The sequence below is a fragment of the Dermochelys coriacea genome, chromosome 3 (assembly GCF_009764565.3).
Source record: "Dermochelys coriacea isolate rDerCor1 chromosome 3, rDerCor1.pri.v4, whole genome shotgun sequence".
NCBI lineage: Eukaryota > Metazoa > Chordata > Testudines > Dermochelyidae > Dermochelys > Dermochelys coriacea.
The window spans coordinates 92593112-92613373 of NC_050070.1; positions in this window are offsets into that span (position 1 = coordinate 92593112).

Here is a 20262-nt window from a genome sequence, read left to right on the forward strand (position 1 = left end):
TCATCAAACCGGCAAAGTTTAATTGTTTTTATTATTACTAATTAGTATAATGATGATTCTGTTTCACTTTTCACTTTGGTGGGATTGTTGATTCTGTGGGTACTGTTGCAGGGCAGGCTGCCTTTCCTTAATGGATTACTTACCGATCACCTGCTGAAAACTGCGAGCATTAGAATGTGCTCATGCCTCTCTAAAATACTCTTCTACATTACTCCAAAGAGGCTGATGTGGCATGCTGCCTTTGTATTATTAATCAGTTCATCATGTTACAAACATCAGTTAGGGAAGAGCATGTGTAACATCTGTAAACACCAGTTTGATATGTTTCTGTAAACATCCATTTGAAAATGGGAGTTACTGAAATGCACACTGATCACCATAGGCAGGGTACTAAATCTATCAAGCATTTTACATCATGGGCTGTTCTATACCGCCTCGACTTACAAAACATGTTTAGATTTAGGTTATGTCTATACTGGTCTGCATACTCAAGTACTGGATTGTACATGTGTGATGTTGCACTCTATATGGTTTTATGAAAATATGCTAATGAGCATGAATATAATGTAACTGGAATGCGCTTCACGCAAAAGGTCTCTTGTAAGGTATCTTACAAAGCTTATAATCTACTGAGTGTCTTCATCCTATTCGTATGAATGTATCATTCTTGTATCTAAAACTAGAAATATGAACTATAACTCTGAGGGCCTATTGTAATTATGCAAAGTGTGGGCCATTAATGGTGGTTTGGAATTTTGATGGCTCCCATTAACCAGGACAATTGACTATAGATTGCTCTGGTTACTTGTAAATCTTCCTGTATACTGGCAAGTGGGTAATGAAGTGTTACAGTGTCTCTAAGGTGCCACAAGTACTCCTTTTCTTTTTTACAGTGACATGTGATCATGTCACCTGAACTGGAATCCATCTTTAACTGGGTGCTTTTCCATTTAGAAGGAGGGGTGTAAACCCAGAGAGGGACAAAGGATTCCCGCCTTGTGCAAGATATATAAGGGGGGTAGAACAGAACAAAGGGGGCTGCAGTCATAAGAAATCCCCTAGCTACCACCTGAACTGGAACAAGCGCTGTACCGGGGAAAGGATTGTGCCCAGACTAGGAAGATGTCCAGTGTGTAATAGAAGCTTACTGAAACATCTGAGGGTGAGATTTTATCTGTATTCAGTATTCTTAATGTAGTAGGCTTAGACTTGCGTGTTCCATTTTATTTTGCTTGGTAGTTCACTTAATTCTGTCAGTTATTACTTGGAACCATGTAAACCCTACTTTTTGTGTTTAATAAAATAACTTTTACTTATTAATTAACCCATAGTATATATTAATACCTGGGGAAGAGAGGGGGAGAAAACAGCTGTGCATCTCTCTCCATCAGTGCTATAGAGGGTGAACAATTTATGAGTTTACCCTGTAAATGTTTTATACAGGGTAAAACGGATTTATTTGGGGTTGGACCCTATTGGGAGCTCGGTACCTGAGTGTTGGTGACAGGAAACACTTCTTAAGCTGTTCTCAGTTAAGCCTGCAACTTGTGGGGGACGTGGTTCACACGTCCTGGGTCTGTGTTTGTAGCAGGCTAGTGTGTCTGGCACAACCAGACAGGGGACTGAAGTCCCAAGCTGGCAGGGAAAACGGGCTCAGAGGTAGTCCCAGCACATCAGGTGGCAGTCCCAAGGGGATTTTGTGATCCAACCTGTCACAACATGCTCTGCACGCTCCCCATCCTATGCCGAGTGTCCCCATGTGTTGTGCTGGACATGGGTATAACACAGGGTACATGCACATACCTGTATCCATACTGCAGCCACTGTTACACAACATTAATGCTACCCTCTCAGAGCAGTAACCCACAGTTCTGTGCATCACTCTATGAACTGCTTTGCAGTGTGTCATTGGTACGGTCCCCAGCCTTCACACATTTGCTGATTACAGTGATCACATCACCATTCCCCTGTTATGCCTGGACAAATGGATGGAAGAGATGGGGCAATGGGCTGATTCTAGTTTGGCTGACACTCCTTAGTATGGGACAAATTGTTATGGAGTAGAGTAGGTGATTGGTCAGATGATGGATGGAATTTGGGCAGAATTTTCTGACAAGTTGAAGATAGCTGACCTTGAGGATCAGTGACAAGTAATTCAGCTTGTTTGGTGAATGCCAGTATTGCCACATTTCAGAGTAGCAGCCGCCTTAGTCTGTATCCACAAAAAAGAAAAGGAGTACTTGTGGCACCTTAGAGACTAACAAATTTGAGCATAAGCTTTCGTGAGCTACAGCTCACTTCATCGGATGAACTCAGTGGAAAATACAGTGGGGAGATTTTTATATATACACACATATACACACACACACACACACACACACACACACACAGAGAGAGCGAGAGAGAGAACATGAAACAGTGTGTATGGTAATACCGATTGTTTCATGTTCTCTGTATGTGTATATAAATCTTCCCACTGTATTTTCCACTGAATGCATCCGATGAAGTGAGCTGTAGCTCACGAAAGCTTATGCTCAAATAAATTTGTTAGTCTCTAAGGTACCACAAGTACTCCTTTTCAGTATTGCCACAGTATGTCTGTGGGTGCACCAGTGCTTCTGGTGCAGAAAACCTAAGATGGTAGGGTGGAATCACATCATTTTGGAAACCTGGGATGGCCAGCATGGGCTTCAGAACATCCTAATGAAAAAATAGACTTTCATGGAGCTGTGGGAGGAGCGTGCACCAAACCTTCAGAACCAGAACACTTGATCTGGGTAAGCCATACTTGTCCAGAAGTGAGTTGCTATTACCTTGTAGAAGCTGGCTACACTGAGCAGCTATAGGTCAATTGCAAACTGGGGTTGGAAAGTCCACTGTTGGGGTCATGGTTGTGCAGGTTTGTGAGGCCATTAACACTCTGATCTATCCCCTGGTGGTTGCCACTGGAAACAATTTCAGAAGACAGGGCTTTTGAACTGTCAATGGCACCCTCCTTCCAGTACTTTCCCCACCACCAGGGACAAGTGAATACGTGAATGGAAAAGGGTACTATTCACTTGTTCTCAAAAGCTTAGTGGTCCACAAAGGCAGATTCATGAACACAAACATTGGAAACACTGGAACGATTCATGACACCAGGATGCTGAGGAGATCAGGATTATACTTGAAGGGGGAAGGAGGAACATTATTCCCCAGAAATGAGGTTTTTCTGTACAATGTTTTCTGTGCCAACTGTTATTTTGTGGGACCCCTGCATACCTGCTCCTGCCTGGGCTCACGAAATGTACCCTGACATCAATGAACCAGGAAAAAGAACATTCAATTACAATCTCAGTAGCTGCATGGTGTGTGCATTTGGTAGGCTGAAATCTAGTTGGGGCTGTCTGCCCACCCCTCTGGATGCCAATGTGGCAAATGTCATTCTTATAATTATTGCAAAGAGTCTATTTTTTTGACTGTTGGGTGTCAGCAGTGCTAACTGCACTCAGTGGCCATTATAGAGTATTAATCCCTACTATAATTGAAACTGATTAGATTTTTTTTGTCAGGGTTATGGGAGGGCTGTTTACACATAAGGCAATGGTACATGCTGTAATTGCCTGTATTGTTACTCTAATTGGGTTTTGATTTTCTGTATATGAACTACACCATAAAGACATTCATCTACCCCTTTTAGACTTCTCCAGTGTTGAAAACTATTAGTTTTCAGTAAGCACATAACACTAATTGCACTGTCCCCAGACCTCCCTTGTAGCCATGGGACTTTGGATATTTCTGAACCTGAAGTGGAGATTGGGGACAGAGAGAAAAGTGTTTGCAGTATCATGGAACTAGCTGGTTATATACCATTCGATTTCATGTGCTGTGAATTGTGGGGCCCAATCCCAAACCTGAAAACATCTTCACTTCATCATACTTAGGAAGGAGGGTCCACCCACAAATTAAGGAAAGTATAACATTTATTAAACATATGAGATGGAACATGTAATTGAAATATTTTTAAAAAAGAAACATCTGTACAAATGGAATGCAGTAGGGAACACTACCCAAATGTTAATGTCTCTGCACCTGTCTTCTTGCCCTCCTCCTGACAAGTGGGGAATAACAGGGGAAAATGGGGAAAACCAGGGATTAAGGGTTTGGAGAATGGACACTAGGTGGGGGTCCAGAACTCCCACTGGCTCATCATTCCCCTCTTGGTCACACAGGGTGAGGTCTCAAGAGTCTTGCAGGCTCCAAGTTCTCCTGCTGGTCACTCTGTTGGGTTGGTCCTTAAATCGGGATCCTCTGGCTCAGCGGAAGCCGGGGCAGCAGATAGAGGATGAGGTGGCGGTGGCAGTTCATGGACAGGTGCAGTAGCTCCAGCAGCAGCTCCAGCAGCAGGTGGACCCCAAATTTGTTTGGCCATCAGGTCTATGATCCTCTCCTTTAGGGAATTTCCTTGGGTGTGATTCCTGCTCCATGAACCAGTTCATCAATGTCTCATCCTGCTGAAGTGCCTGATCCTCCTGTGCCCTGAGGAACTCAAACTGTTCCTGGCTCTGTCTGTCTAGCCCTATGAGCAGGTCCACCAGCATCCTTTGCTGTCTGTGAGGTGCTGCTCCTGCCCTCCTTATTGAATGGTTCCGTCTGAAGAGCTAAGAGCCTGCCAGTTCAAAGACAAGGGTGGCATTATATATATTTTTCCTTTGGAAGCAGCTGAGACATGCCCCCTCATAACATAACTTTGCTGTGGAAGGCCATGATTTGGATACTTTTCAGCATTCCATGAAAGTGACTATTAAATTATCCTTCTAGAGGGTATATTACCAGTTTGCAATTTCTTTTTTAAAGTTGACCAGCAATTGGAGAACTAGTGGTTTTCAAGGTACCAGAATGAAAGAGAGAGGTGACTTTCCAGTCCTGTGGAGGACATCTGGCCATCTATGCCAGAGAAAGGTTTCTGCTAATGGTCACCCTCTACATATTGCTGAATGGAGGGGCTTGATCAGCCATGAAGGTGGACCAAGGAGATTTGCACTGCTGTGGAACTTCAAGACTCAGCTGGAGTTTCTGCTACACCAGAAATTTGCTAAAGTACACTTACAGGGATGGGAGGTAATTCAACTGGAAAATGACTATATTCTCAACTAGCATTTGGAGTTTCTGTGCAAAGGGAGATGTGAACCATTCACCCCACATGGCCAGCATCACCAGAAAATCCTAACCCTGTGCCTGCCTACAAATGATGAAATGGACTGGGAAAGAAAGACACTACAGCTTTATTTAGTTCCCTGAAGTTTCAGCTCACACCACAAGCCTATTGCCTCTCTACTGCAGGTGGACATCATACTGTGTTTGAATAGCTGTCAGTCTGGATCCTTCTCCCACCTCTGTATCCCCCATCTTGTGCAATATGCCTCAGTGTAGGTAGAGGCGAGACACCAGGGACAGGAATGGTAAAAATTGTGTTATCTTCTAAGGAAAAAAGGACTGCTGTGAATAACTTTTCTTCAGACAAACAATGTTCCTTAATTGTGTCTGGTTTCCTTCCCCTTCCTGAACCCCCTCTACCTCCCTTTCCATTCCACGTGGCTCCCATTTGGAAGGGGATTTAAGATTGACAGGGTGGGAGAAACCGGCTGTAATTTTCCAAGGGACAGAAGAGCTGTTACTAATTTTAGACAACCAACTGCAAGTTTTCTACAATGGTCCCATCTCCAACCAGGACCTTCCCTGCCTGCTTGCCAGCCAAGAAATGCACAGACCCAGGGCACAATGATTTTCATGTATAATCTGTTTTTAAGAAATAGCTTTAGCAGCCAAATGCATAATGGCAGTTAATCTGAAATCAATAAAATCATTGATTTATCACCATGTCTTGCTCAGGGACTATTTTGGGGGTGAAAGGGAGCAGGGGCTGCATGTGGGGGTGGGGGAAGTTGGAAGTATTTGGTAAGGGGAAAGGGTGTGACGATGCTGTGGCTTCAGCACTGTAGTTCAAACACACAGACATAGCAAAGCATGGCATAGCATCTATCCAGGGAGGAAAAGTCAGGGCAGAGTACTTCAAATACTCTGGATCTTCAAATCAGGAATTTAGCTCCAGAGCAAGAGGAGATATTGGTGGAGAGGCTGGAAGTCCATTGTAACTTACCAGTCTCAGGTTCTTGTTCCTACTGTGGCTCTGAGGTCCTCCCAACCTGCTTCTTTGGGCATAGGTGCAGAATCACATACTCTTCATCCTCGGGGTCTTTCTGGGCTTCCTCCCTGGTCCCTGCTGCCTCCTTGCCTTGGCTTCATCAGCATCCCATTGGACAATGAAGCTGGTGGGGTTGAGGAGGGGTTCATAAGCCACTTTAGGTTCTGTATTGGGAGCCCTTCACAGCACTCTATCAAGATCCCCATGGAAGGGGCATGCATGACAAGCCCTCCCAAAGTGACTGAGTCTTTAGCCTTCCTGTAGAGGAGCCTCAGGTGCTAGGATGCATTCCTGGCACTAGGCTAGAGTGCTGAATGCTCACCTTCTCCAGCCATCTAGTACAGGTGCATGTTTGTCATGTTTCTCAGGATGCCCAGAACTGTGCGTCACCTTGCTAACCCCCTGCCTCCAGTGAGAGGGAGCGACTTCTGTTAGCCACTCAAACAAACTCCTCTGGGCTATGCCAGCCCTTACTTTACAGGTAAACAACAGAAGCACCCAGCCCCTGAACCTCCTTGAAGCATTCCCCTGTAGTGTTCAACCCCTTATCCACTGAACACTCACAGTGACACTGGGTCTGCTGTCCCAAAAGGAACAGCATACCCACCAGCTTGAATGATTCAACTCAGGATCAGCTTCTTGAATAACATTGCATCCCTGATTTACAGCTGTAGTGAAAACAATCATACGTTTATTAAAGATGACGTTTTAAGAGCTAGTGAGTAAGGATAATGGACATGGAAGGGTTACAGATCAAATCATAACATGCCTTCTAGAGATTAAATTTAACAGAGCAGGCTAGCCTATCTAAGGAAGTTTATCTCACCCCAAATTTCCTTTGGGCATTTCCAACCGAGGCTGGTTGGGATTCCATTTTCATGAATGTAAAAAATGCTGTCCATTTACCTCCTAAGAGGCAGGCTGTCTTTTTGCCTTCTCCTTATATTTCCCAAAGTTCATTATCTGTCCCCAGTGACAGGGCAACCCCCATGTTTCACTTTCTGGTGTCTTGTCCCTCACCCACCATTGACTTTCCATCCCCCTTTTGACTTCAAATGTAAATGGAGCTTCCATTGTGTTGGCTTACAATGCTTAATTTACATTTTGACAGAGATACATATCTTACCTCTGTCTGGAAGAAACCTGGGGATTATGAAGTTCAGTATAACAAGCTTTTGTTAGGGACTTCACATTACATCATTTATGACAAATACCAGGAAAGCGGTGTGCGAGGTGGTGAGAGTTTGTCAGGTCTGTTAGGAGTTGCTGTTACACAACAGTGAACCTTTTGCTGATTGACACTGAGGGGTTCTTGGGTCACACTATCTGCCCACTCCAGGAGAAGTCAGAGGATTGTGTAGCTCACTGATCAGCCAAGTGGCGCTCTCAGAGCAGGATCCATTGTCACTTGTATTGATCTCTAAAGAGTGCAGTGGAAAGATTCTCCGATGTGGTCAGCGCTGCACACAACTACTGGTGAAAACGGGGGAACAGAGACCCTTATCGATTAAGGGTCAGGAAGAAAAGGTTTGAGTGCATTGGGGGAATGGGGCAGACAACTATTGAAACTTGAAACCTGGTATATGCCCCTCACCCCTGCCCATGCTGCAAACTGGCATGGGTCTGGGGTAGTGCCACAAATGAGGTGTGTTCTTACCCTGACTCTTCAGGCATGCTAGCTTACTTGGCCTCTACTTACCTTCAGACATATGCTTCTGGTGGTTTAGGGTGCACAACAGGGGGGTTATGGCACAATCACACACAGACACATGTATTGTTGCTAGTGTAGATGAACCCTAGGCAGCTTGTGAGCATCTTTGCAGCTAGTCTGAATACCTAGAAAACATCCATATGGGCTTGTGAGAAATCTTTTCTATCATAACCTTTTAAAGGTTTGTGTGCCCATCTCTTAGGGATTTGCTTGAAGAAAGTATGTAAATTTCTAACCATCAAAGTGCAAATAAAAGGGGAACAGGGTTTAAGCAGGCTCTGAAGTGCAGGAGGCCAAGCTGTATCTAAGCACAAGTCCCAGAGGCAGCTCTGTAAGTGCGTGGGGATGCTGTCAAATGGTATCTTTGCAGCTAATTAGCCCCTTGACGGGCATCCCAAGGTGGGGAAAGCAATCTCATCAATCAAAAAGCACTGCTTTTTTTATTTAAAATACTAAGATAAATGTGCATGTAAAATGCAACATGATATAAGGAGTCAGGGAAGGAGAGTTGTGTAAGAATGATTTTGCAACTCCTCCTGGGCACTTCTGGTGCTGGAGCAGCAGCTCTGCTAACTGTTCAGAGGATAAAGCATGATCCTGACTATGCATCTGGCTTGTAGGGGCTCCACCCTCAACCCAATCCTTTCAGAGAGAGCACACATATGCCAGCCAATAGCAGACATGATACTCCCCCGTGGAGTCTGGTTAGGCATGGTGCAGGGTGTGAAACAACTTGTGCCCTCTTCCCAACTGTTGCACATATTCTCTGCCTCCCAGAAGCCGGCCAGGATCTGACCTCATCTTCTAAAAGGTACAAAAAGAAAACGTTACTCCTACATAGTCCCTTGCAGCAAAGCAAGCAGCAAAACCTAAACATTTTCTCCTGTCTCAAGTTATTATTGACATTTTTTTTAAAAAGTTAGTGCTTCTGAAAGGTGTCCAATTAACAACCTTCTTTAAGGCAACAGCAGAGTAAGTCTCTCCATCTGACAGCAAGCTTTAACCCTGGACTAGAGGAACCATCTCTGAGAGGGTAGCTCAGTTTCTTTACCAATTCAATGCCTGGCCTCTCCTCAAGACTTCTTGCAAGTGTACCACTTTTGGTACAGCCACACTTGTCCCCTAGAAACTATTCCTCCTCTCTGTTTTCCTGCTGCTCCTAATTGTCTTTTTTACTGGTTGTGTTTATGCCCTCTCTTTACCCCATTCATGGCTTCCTGATTTCATTCATGGTGCCGCTGAAGCTTGGAAAAGTCTTTCCACAAATTGTCCTCTCTCTTCTTCCCAACCCCCTTTAAAACCCATGTCTTCCATGAACACTCCCTACCTTGTTCTTCTCACCAATAATCTGCCTATGCTCTCCCCTTGTTTGGAAATTGTCCAGTGACTCACCTCTGTTTGTCTTACCCATCTACAAATGAAAATCAAATCCTGGGAGAGAACTTGTCTGTAGATCTATCTAAATTTATGGTGTTATACAGCATAAATGATTGTTATTAATAACGCATCACAATGATCTTTGTCCACTTATTTGACAAAATGTAGTTATTTTAATTTATAAACTTTCATACCATGCTAGTAAATGTTCTGTAATATATTTAATAAAAGTAATGAAGTCCCACTAATGAAGAACCTCACTACAGCTCATGACTATCGAATCTGTGGTGAGAAGTGGAAAAAAGGCTGTTAAATTTTTTATGCAAATTATAAGAGGTGGATATGAACACGGTTCTGCTGTATGATACCATGGCGCGCACTCTCTCTCTCTCTCTTTAAAACACATTAAGCATGCTCATGGAGAGAGAGCAAAGTCTCAAAAGTTAAATGGAAATATTCTGACATCGGTAGAAGGGAAATTTTGTTTTTTTGATTCTAAGTTCTACAAGTTAAAAATTCTAACACAAAACTTCACAGAAGGAGCAAAACAAATTAAATCTGAAGTTATGGATTTGTGTTAGCTAGACATAGTGTAGTTCTAGATGATAAGAAAGTTGATAATTTAATTAGCCATATATTACTGAGATAAAATAGAAGATATTTAATAACCACTGTAACTGGATTTAAAAATCACAAACTTTTAAAGCATAAATCAGCCACTTTATATAGGTTATGAAAAGGATAGAGAAGGGCTAGTTTTTGCTTACATAAAGTGCTCCTTAAGACAGAGCAAGATGAATACGCCTGTAAAATTTCATGAAATTGTTCTTTGATTGTAGGTGAAAATCCTGTACCTATTGAAATCAATGGAAGTTTTGCCATTGACTTCAATGGGGCCAGGATTTCACTTTGTATATTTTAGTTCAGACAGGAAAATGCGTCTTTGGGCTAACATTTGTTGGTGAAAAAGACAAGCTTTTGAACTGCACTGAGCTCTTCATAACCCACTTCAAAAATATCACTTATGTGATGTTAGAAGAGTCAGTCCATCAAAAAATATCAAAAGAATTGCAACAATAAGCTTTATGTGATCAGCCAACTTTCAACAGTCTGCCAGAAAATGTTACACAGATCACAGCCTTAGAATATACCATGTCTTCTCTTTCTCATCTTTTAGATTGGAAAAGAAGAATTATATGCTGAGATCTGTGGTACTATATATCAAATTTCACCTCACTAGTGGGTTCTTGGATAGTCCTGAGTACACCTCTACCCCAATATAATGTGACCCAATATAAGTGAATTCAGATATAATGTGGTAAAGCAGTGCTCCGGAGGTGTGGGGCTGTGTGCTCCAGTGGATCAAAGCAATTTGGATATAACGCGGTAAAATTTTTTGGCTCCCGAGGACAGCGTTATATCGGGGTAGAGGTGTACCACTTTGATTTAGAAATGCCTTAGATTTATTAATGTATACTGTCTTGCATGCACATTAATTTCAACTTTTCTAGTTTATGGAGAAAAGTTGTTGATATGGACAGTAGACTTTTTTTTTAAATGAAACTACCCAGACATTCGAAAAGGCACAAACACACATTATTGTACAAATATACTCGCTTCGGGACTATCGAAAACAAACAAAAAAGCATATTCAGTTGTTTATCCAGCTACGGAGTTTATTCCAAGTAAGCAAAAAGGAAAGAATATCAACTTTTAAAAAACTAATTTTCTTTACAATCCCACTTGCCAGACGTAATTTAACACTAGGTATTAGCAGACAGCTTTATGATGAGCTCATTTCTGTTGAAATTAGGTCTGCATACTATTGAAGAACAATTTATGAGATGAAAAAACATGAGTTAGCTAATTAAGGAACCAAAAGGCTCTTGCAAAGTAGTAATACTTTGCTCAGTCCTCTGTTTGTGAGATTTACAAGGCAGCAACAGAAAGATGCAGACAATAGAATTGCTCTATTTGCAGGAGGAATATGGGTACACTGAAGTAGAAACCAGTTACTCAGACTTCATGTTTTAATAGTGGGCTTAGTTTTTATGCAGCTGTAAGATTGTAAAGAGAATAACATACATCCAAGTTCACATCTCTATTTTAAAGGAGATTTTTGTGCCAGGCCCTTTCCTTAGTCTGTGTGAGACAGACACTTATATACATGCTCTGGGCTAATTTCAGACACAGAGAGGGTGGTAAAGCAACTCTGACAATGAAATACCTAGGATTTCTTGGACTGTGGTCACTGTGGTTTTAGGCCTGCATATGGAATAGAAATGGCACTGGTTTTAATGGTTGATTAGTTTCCGTTAGTAGTGACTGTAAAGGTGTTACGCTGATGGAGTGTAGTGTCTTGGTGGCAATGGACACAGGCACTTTTGTGACCGTCCATTCCTTTCTTCCTGAGAGGACTTGGAGGGGAGTGGTAGATAATTGTTCATGATGAATAGTACAGTAGGGTCCTAGCTCATCCTCCCCTCTCTCCCCGCATTCCCCCTCCCCTCACCCCATGTTCGTGTATATGACACTGTTAGGAAATATAGAAGCAATTTCAGCTGAAGTATCGTCAGCATTAGGATGAAACTATCTCTGTACGTCTGTACAATATCTTGTTGGACCTAAATTGTGTTTATAACACCACAAATTGACAGGAGGCTGATTAATGACACTTGTCACCATAATGTCAGTTTGCTTCCCAAGGGATAGAGAAAAATACAAGTTTCCTTTCTACTTCCCTCATGGCACTCAGTTAGTTACTGCTTTTTCCTTTTAGATCTTCTACTGTCCTCACCTACTAATCATTCTCCATCTGTCCTTCCTTAACACCTCCTTTTGCTTGCTCTTCTCTCTCTCTTTTCTTCTGTTTTTAACTGTAGTTACTTGCACAGGAATGCTAAGCCACCAAAAGGAGTTTTACACTTTATACTCAAGACAGTGGGATTTGTGGCTTTTAGCATGGGCACCATTGCCTCCTGAGAGTCCTCTTACAGCTTAGTATGGCTCTGCTGTGGCATGCCTCAGGTTCCCCCCTCGGTGAGGTAACAAACAGCCTGGTCAAGGAGAAACCAAAACATACTACTTTACAGTAGTATATCTCCCTTCAATAAAGTGCTTCTGAAAGGAGCACTTGTACAATGGTTTAAAGGCTCTTACCTCAGAACCCTGATAAAACTCAGAAGTCCCAAAACAAGTCTCTAGGTTCCAGCAGCAATTCTTTCTCCTGTAAAGCCTCAAGTTTTTCCACTGCCTGGGGAGTTCTGAAGTCTCTCCCCCATTTACTCTACCAGGTCTCCCTGCCTGGGTAGTTTTTACCTAGTTCAGCTCTCCTCCCCTGGAGCTTCCTTTCTCTTCAGGAGTCCTTGCCTAACTGAGGTCCTTAGCCTTTTTTGACACTCAGGTACTTCTCTGCCTAATTAAATGCCTCCCAGATGACTCTGGATTGCCTCATTCTCCCTTGTGGAGTCTGTCAGAGGTTGGCTGAGGATCCTTGACCCCTTCCGAGGGCCAGCCACCCTCCAACATGCCTATTTTGATCTTCTCAGCTCATAAGTTTCCAAACCTCAGTCCTGTTGCCAAGAGCCTGGTTCCCTGATTTCATGAGTTTCACCCATGAGAAATGGAGCTCTCAATGGAGATTACTACTGCAGAGAGAGGAGTACTCTGAGGCCAGCTTTACAGAGAGCCATGGTGGTTAACACTGAATATCATCCCATATTCTCTGGAGAGCCAGCATAGTAAGTGTGATGAGCTCCAAGTGATTGATGTTACTGAGGAGGAGAACTAATGCGTTCTGGACTAAGTGAATGTTTTTTAATATTGCTGCACTCATACGTAGGTGCAATGGGTTGTAATTGTTTGTACTCGTGGTCACAAAGTCATGAATCATTGAGACTACACCTATGATAAGATTGTTTGCAGTCTTCCAGCTAACCTTACATGGAATAATCCATTTTTTGTAGTTGTTGTTTTCATCCGTTCAACAACGAGATTAGGATGACTCCATAGTTGCAGGCTGATTTAACAATCTGGGAACAGACTCCTTTGATGGAAAGCAAGGTGGTTGCTGTGGTGGCTAAGTCCACAGTGAGATTTCCTTTCCATCACTATCACCTCCTAACTTTTCAGCCTCATCTGCTTTTCATCCAACCTCATCCTCAGCTGCGTTTGATCTTTGTCAGGCAGAATAGTCAAGAGTGGTGCTATTTTTGCATCAGAATTTAAAAACAAAACTAAAAACAAAGAACCATACAGTTGAGTATTTTCTCCATACTGCAGGCATTTTAAACTGTGCCAACTCCCAGTTTGGAGTACATGAGGTCCCATTTATATTTGATGTAAATGTTAAAAAGAATAGAGGGGAGAATATTGAGCCTTTTGGTACTCCACAGGATATTGCTCTAGAGATAAAAGAACAGTTGCCCATAATCACTATCTGTGAACACCTGAACTGGAGCCATTTCAGAGCTTTCATGTCAACAGTCTGCTACATTGTCAATGTAGGACAGGGATCGGCAACCTTTGGCACGTGGCCCATCAGGGAAATCCGCTGGTGGGCCCGGACAGTTTGTTTACCTGCAGCATCTGGAGGTTCGGCCAATCGCAGCTCCCACTGGCTGCAGTTCACCGTTTCAGGACAATGGGGGCTGCAGGAAGTGGTGTGGGCTGAGGAATGTGCTGGCTGCTGCTTCCCGCAGCCCCCATTGACCTGGAACGGCGAACCACGGCCAATGGGAGCTGCAATCGGCTGAACCTGAGGATGCTGCAGGTAAACATACCATTCCGGCCCATCAACGGATTTCCCTGATGGGCCATGTGCCAAAGGTTGCCGATCCTACTGGTGAAAAAGGTGCAAAATAAGAGTTAGGTATTATGTTACATTATTAAAAAGATATGACAGTTGTGCTCTGTATGCTTCAATGGCTCCCAGGTAATTTCTGCGTACAATTTAAGGTGCTGTTCTTAAACCATTAAATGAGTTGGATTCCGATTGCCTTAAAGGCCACCCATCTTGTCATGAGATACTGTAGTAACTGAGATGTAAGGTACTTGAGTTAGCATTCCCTTGATTTATAGAGGAGGGGGCTGGAAGCAAAGCATTTTCACAGAGGAGCTATTATTTACTGAAGCCAGTTCATAAAAAAGCACAAATGTGTTAACGTCCAGTTCATGCTACAAGCCCTATTTGTTCAGATGCTTGTTGATGGTACAGTGGTTCTGGTAGTGATGGGATCCCAGAGTTGAGGTGGGGCTCTCTCTCTCTCACACGAAAAAGGAAGACTGCAGGGGGTAATTATTTCTGTTTGTTAAACTACAAAGAAGAAACCATTAAGCAATGTTCTACTTGAGTAACTTATTGAATGCTCTATGCACCTGGCACTCACTTGTCCCTGTTTCCCCAAGAAAGCTGTTTAACATTTAAACTTTTCTCAGAGGTTAGACTTTTATGCTATTTTGGGTAGTTATTTTCTGCTGTCTTAAAGTTTCTCTAGGCATCTGGTATTCTTCAATTCCTGCCTTGAACAACAACTAGTTGCTGCATCCCACGCCCATTTTGGCTGCATTTCATTAGGGTTGAATCCTGTATAGTTAGTGTCCCCCTTGCATACCTTTAGCTTAAAAGGTGTTATATAAAATGTACCAATTAGGATTACACAAGAAATAAATTATTTTTTAAGAAGTGAACAGTAGCTAAAAAGTCTTCAATTACTTTTGCTTAAATTCTAAGAGAAACTTCTTAATACAGTCACCTATTTCAATACTAAATTTACATAAGCTCACAAAAGTTTACACATTGTTTTATTTTGGGGGAAAACACAATGCCAGCATGGCTGTATGTTGCATTTAACTTTCAACAGTGACAAATTATACCATGAAAAAATGGTAAAATTTTCTTAGCTAATATATTTCCAAAAGGCTTTGTACTTATCCCAAGTTGTATAACTATGAATTGTATTCCCAGAATGCCTTGTACACATTCTAAGCTTTAGAGTGGAAATTTACTCTAGGTAAACTGTGTGTAAACCCTGTTCCTTGTACATGTAGGAACGGTCAGAAACACAATGTATGTTCTGAACTATGCTTGCCAAATATAAAGTGTTGCTAGGTGTGGTTAGCATAGATGCTAGGGTATGATGCCAATGTCTTTCTGCTAGATAAGAAGAGGAGGTAATGTTGGTACTAATAAAGTGGAATTTTCTGTTATAAACAAGGGGGTATACATATGAGCCAAACTGAACTCGTACTTTTGGAACAGAGTGAAGATGTAATCTGGAAGTCTGTTCTCCAGATTGGTATGCATTTGCCTTTCTATACTGTGCTGATCTATCTTTGATTAATAAACTGATTGAACCTGGTTATCTGATGTCTTATCAATACAATTACTGAACCCCTACACAAGTTACAGTTCTCAAGGGCACATACCCACATCACATCAGTACAAGATAAGTAGCTGCAGACTGAAAGAACAAAGTGTACTTTTGAATTTTAGAAAATTAGAAAAGTTATGTGGTCACAAAAAACCTAAACCATAACCAAGTGGCAAAAATTCTTGTACTTTTTAATTCATTCCTCAGCTTGTGCCTTAGAGCAATACAGTAACTATTTTTGAAAAGCACACTTGATATACAGTATCACATAATGAGGACTCCATGTCTGTCACAGAAGTTGCGGAAGTCACGGATTCCATGCCTTCCTGCAACCTCTGTGACTTCTGCAGTGGCCAGCATGGCTGGCCCCAGGACCAGCTGCTCAGGTGGCCCTGGGGACAGCCACACTGGCTGCTGCTGGAGGGGTTCTGCAGCCAGCCGAATCGGCCTCTGCCGCAACTGCCCCGGCCACGGCTCTGGCGGTAGCTGGCCCCAGCAGCGGCTGATACAGCGGGCCCCGAGGACTGCCTGAGCAGCAGTTCCGGGGGTGGTGGGAGCAGTGGCTGACCCCGCAACTCCCCCACGTTGGTGGCTGGAGGGGCCACAGATCCCCCAGGGCTCCCTCCCCACAATGCCCTCCCCAGATTCAGTCAGGGGTATTTATGGTATAAGTCATAGACAGGTCATGGGCTGTGATTTTTCATTTTTTGCTTGTGACCTGTCCATGACTTTTACTAAAAATACCCATGATTAAATCATAGCTAATGGAGAAGAGGGGCTTTAAGGAGAGATTTGAAGAGAATTCATCACACAGCTTAGTAGTAATTTTTGAGTGGGTTTGGAAATATAGGAAGTCGGAGAAATTGCAAAAGAAATGATATGAACCTGTTTCTATATACTAGTCTGAGCCTCCTGAAGTTAGGAATTTAAGATCTTAAGAGGGGGGTATTGTAATACCCGATGCAAGATTTCAGCAGAGCAAGGCTTTTTATGGTAATGTTTCCAGCAGAGGGTAGATTACCACAAGGGAGATGGAGAAAAATGTTTACCGTCAAGAATGATGCCATAATTTCTTCCTCTAACAGCAAAAGTTAATGTCTGAATAAAAGACAGTGACAGAGTCAAGAGACTTTTTCCACAGGAGAGGAACTTCATTCTTTGAGGCATTTGTAATCAGGAAGTTATGATTGCCTTCTGATGATTGCTCCAGAACCTAAGAGGGATAGAAGTGAGGTAATGTATCAGGTACTAGACTAAACAGAAATGGTTTCCAAGGCTGAAAATATCAATGGGCTCACAAAATGCAGAGACGGAAAAGTCTGATGATATAATCTGGATCACCTCCCTGGTGGTGATGGTGGAGGATTGTTCCCCATTATACATTTGCAGTACTAATATTTTATCCACTTGAGTGAGATGTCCAGTTGCAGAAGAAAGCCAAAGGCAAAGCCTTGAGGCATCTTATAGCAGAGGAGACAAGAGGAAGATGTTAAGCTTCCACCTTGTGGTTTGACATCAGACCAAGCCAGGAGAGAATGCTGAAGATACTGGACCAGATATCCAGGAAGTATGCAATGGAAGTCAGAGAACTGTTCAAAGAAGAGTCACCTTAACACTTCCATTCTTGGGGCCCCAAGCTGATGCCCTGAAATTCCTTTAGCAACTGCATGATGCTCTAACAGCCCCAAATGTGTGAACTAGCAGCTGGAGAGCAGCACACCAGAAGGACATCCTGGCCATGACTCCTTTGTCAAAAACAAGGAATGGCAGCTGACGAGTCTTTGTGGTATCAGAGAATCCTTTTTTGCACTGGGTAATATTGCTGGGGAGGTGACTACACTGGTTTTATGGCCAAGATCCACTGACAATACAATAAAAAGTGGCACCTATAAAGGATATTGCTTTTTGGCTCCATGCCAGAGGTACTCAAGAATAGTAGCAGCTTAGTGCTACTCTGATCAATAGTGTGAAAGTAGCACAGTGCTCAAGAAAGATGAGAAGAGAAAGGGATCAATAGTGAGATGTAGGTCATTAAGCACCTGTAGAAGGTCAATATCTTTACTGTGAAAGGTTAAATGCCTAACTGAAATCAGCCAAAAGGTGGAGAGTGGATAGAAGTTAAAAGATGAGTTTTTCAAAAAGAAGGGTGATAACAGTGGTTTTGAATACAGGGAGACAGCCCATGAAGATGGAGTAGCTGATGATGGCAGAGAGATATAAGGAACAATCGTGAGGCTTTAGAATGGAATAATTTGGTGTGGAAGGGAAGTCTGTTCACTATATTGGTTCACAGATGAGGTTGCATTTCAATGAAAGCAGGAAGAGAAGGGAGTATTGGGCTGAAAGTGGAACAACAAATTATGCTCAAACATCCATTTACAGTTTAAATGGAATTGTTTGGCAGTTATGTAAAACAGTGGCATGACTTCCAACAATTTCACAATTTATTACTGAAAATTCAAATCAGAAGTTAACTGGATTTTAGGGCATTTCTACATTCCAATTAAAAACCCACGACTGGCCTTTGTCAGCTGACTCCAACTCATAGGGCTTTGGCTAAGGGTCTGTTTAATTGTGTAGATGTTAGGGCTTGGACTGGAGCCCAGGGTCTGGAACCTCACAAGGCGGGAGGGTCCCAGTCTCTGGGCTCTAGCTCGAAGCTGAATATCTATACTATCGTTAAACAGCCCCTTAGCCTGACCCCAGCGAGCCTCAGTCAGCTGACATGGGGCAGCCATGGGTATTTAATTGAAGTGTAGACATTCCCTTAGACACTTTGTAACCATTCAGATATAAACCTCTGAAGCCCAAGGGCCCAATCCTTGGATTTGGAAGCTGCTCTTTGATGCAGGACCTACTCCTTTCAATCTGGGGTTGGACAAGGCTGGTTTAGTTTCAAACTTAAGATGAAACAGCCAAAAGTTTGTTCTCCAAGCTAAGTTTGTTCACCTGAGCCCAGCCGCTCTTTGACTACATTCCTTTTCACGGACACGTCTCCATGCTAGGTCAGGCAGAGAGGGAAGGGGAAGAACAATAGGAGAATGAAGAGTTGGTAGATGCAGTAGTGTGGGAAGAATAGGATGGAAAGTTAGATGGAGACAGTGGAAGGAGCTATGAATCTTGCCTATTTACAGTCTTGACTTGAAGATCTACTCAATGTCATGTGATACAGCATGGCCAGAAGGCAGCAGGAGAGTGATATAGGAGAGAGATGCAAGTCCCAGGATGAGGAGAAGCCTTATTCCCTCTAGAGGGAAGAAAGGTTTCTATAGATTAATTAAAAGCACCTGAAGCCAATTAGAGCACCTGAAGCTAGTCACCTGATAAAAACCCCCTGCTTCAATGAGCCAGGGGAAGGAGTTGGAGCAGAGTGGTTTGGAGTTGGAGCAGAGAGCAGTTTGAAGGAGTTGAAGTAGACGAGAGTTTGGAGAAGTGCTGTGGCTGGCTAGAAGACCAAGACCCTAGGTAAAGTGACAGAGCTTGTGCAGAGAGCTAGAGAGAGAGAGGGCAAGAAGCCCCACAAGCTGAAGAGCAGGAGAGGGAAGTAGCCCAGGGAAAGAAAGCACTAGTTCAAGTGGTTTACCACTATCCCAAGGGCCCCTGGGCTGGGACCCGGAGTAGAGGGCGGGCCCGGGTCCCTCCCTCTCCACTACCCTTCTATGGATTACCAGTGGGACAGCAGATACCCTGTTCAGGGGCAGAAAACTGCTCCCTGAAGCCCCCCCCCCGGAAAGAGGAGGAAGTGCAGGACCCATCATAATCGTACCGGCAATTTTCCACAGTCATTTAACACCTCCAAAACCAAACACCAGACACTGCTCCTCTAATGCAACTTGGCACACAGCTTAATTCACATTTGTAAAATAAATGTTTTCAAAATAGTGTATTTAATCATTTGGTTAAACTTTCCACTAGATAAAGGTTACGTTTTTCATTTAATAGCACTTTGTACATAGTTAGTAGTCTCCTCCTCCTATTTGTGTGACAGCAACATGGAGAAAAATCCATTTTAAAAAACAGAAAGATGTGGATGTAAAACAATGTATTGGAAAGTGGATTTTGAGGCAGGTGCATTATCTTAAATAAAACTTTTTTTTTTAAATTGACTAATGTGTCTAAATTAAAAAGCCTTTAGTTTTAAAGTGATATTTAGAAATATGTCCTGTAAAAATCAGAATTATTTCGCTTACCAGATGTTTTTGGAGTTGACTGTGGTGCTCTTCATTAAAAAGAAAATAAGAATAAGCTAAAATATACTAAACAAAAAATCTGTTAATTCAACATTAAGGTTGAGATCTTAGTCACCCTCACTCAAAAGCTGCAAAATGCAGTCACAGTTCCCATGACAACTGTCCCTCTATCCTCTAGTAAATACACTAATCATAACCTTTCATTACATGATCACATAACACTGGGCAATCTAACAGCCTTGTCATTTCAAAAGCAGTGTTTACTGTATTCTTAAGTGGGAGCTAGTTGAAATCTGCTTGTGATCCCCACAGCATGCATATTCTGATCATTCTCAGAACTGACCTTCTTTTAGATCATTCCCAACTATCCTGTCATCTCTGTCCTCCCAATTTCCTGTGTCTTTTTTTATTTTGTTTTCTGTTGGTTAC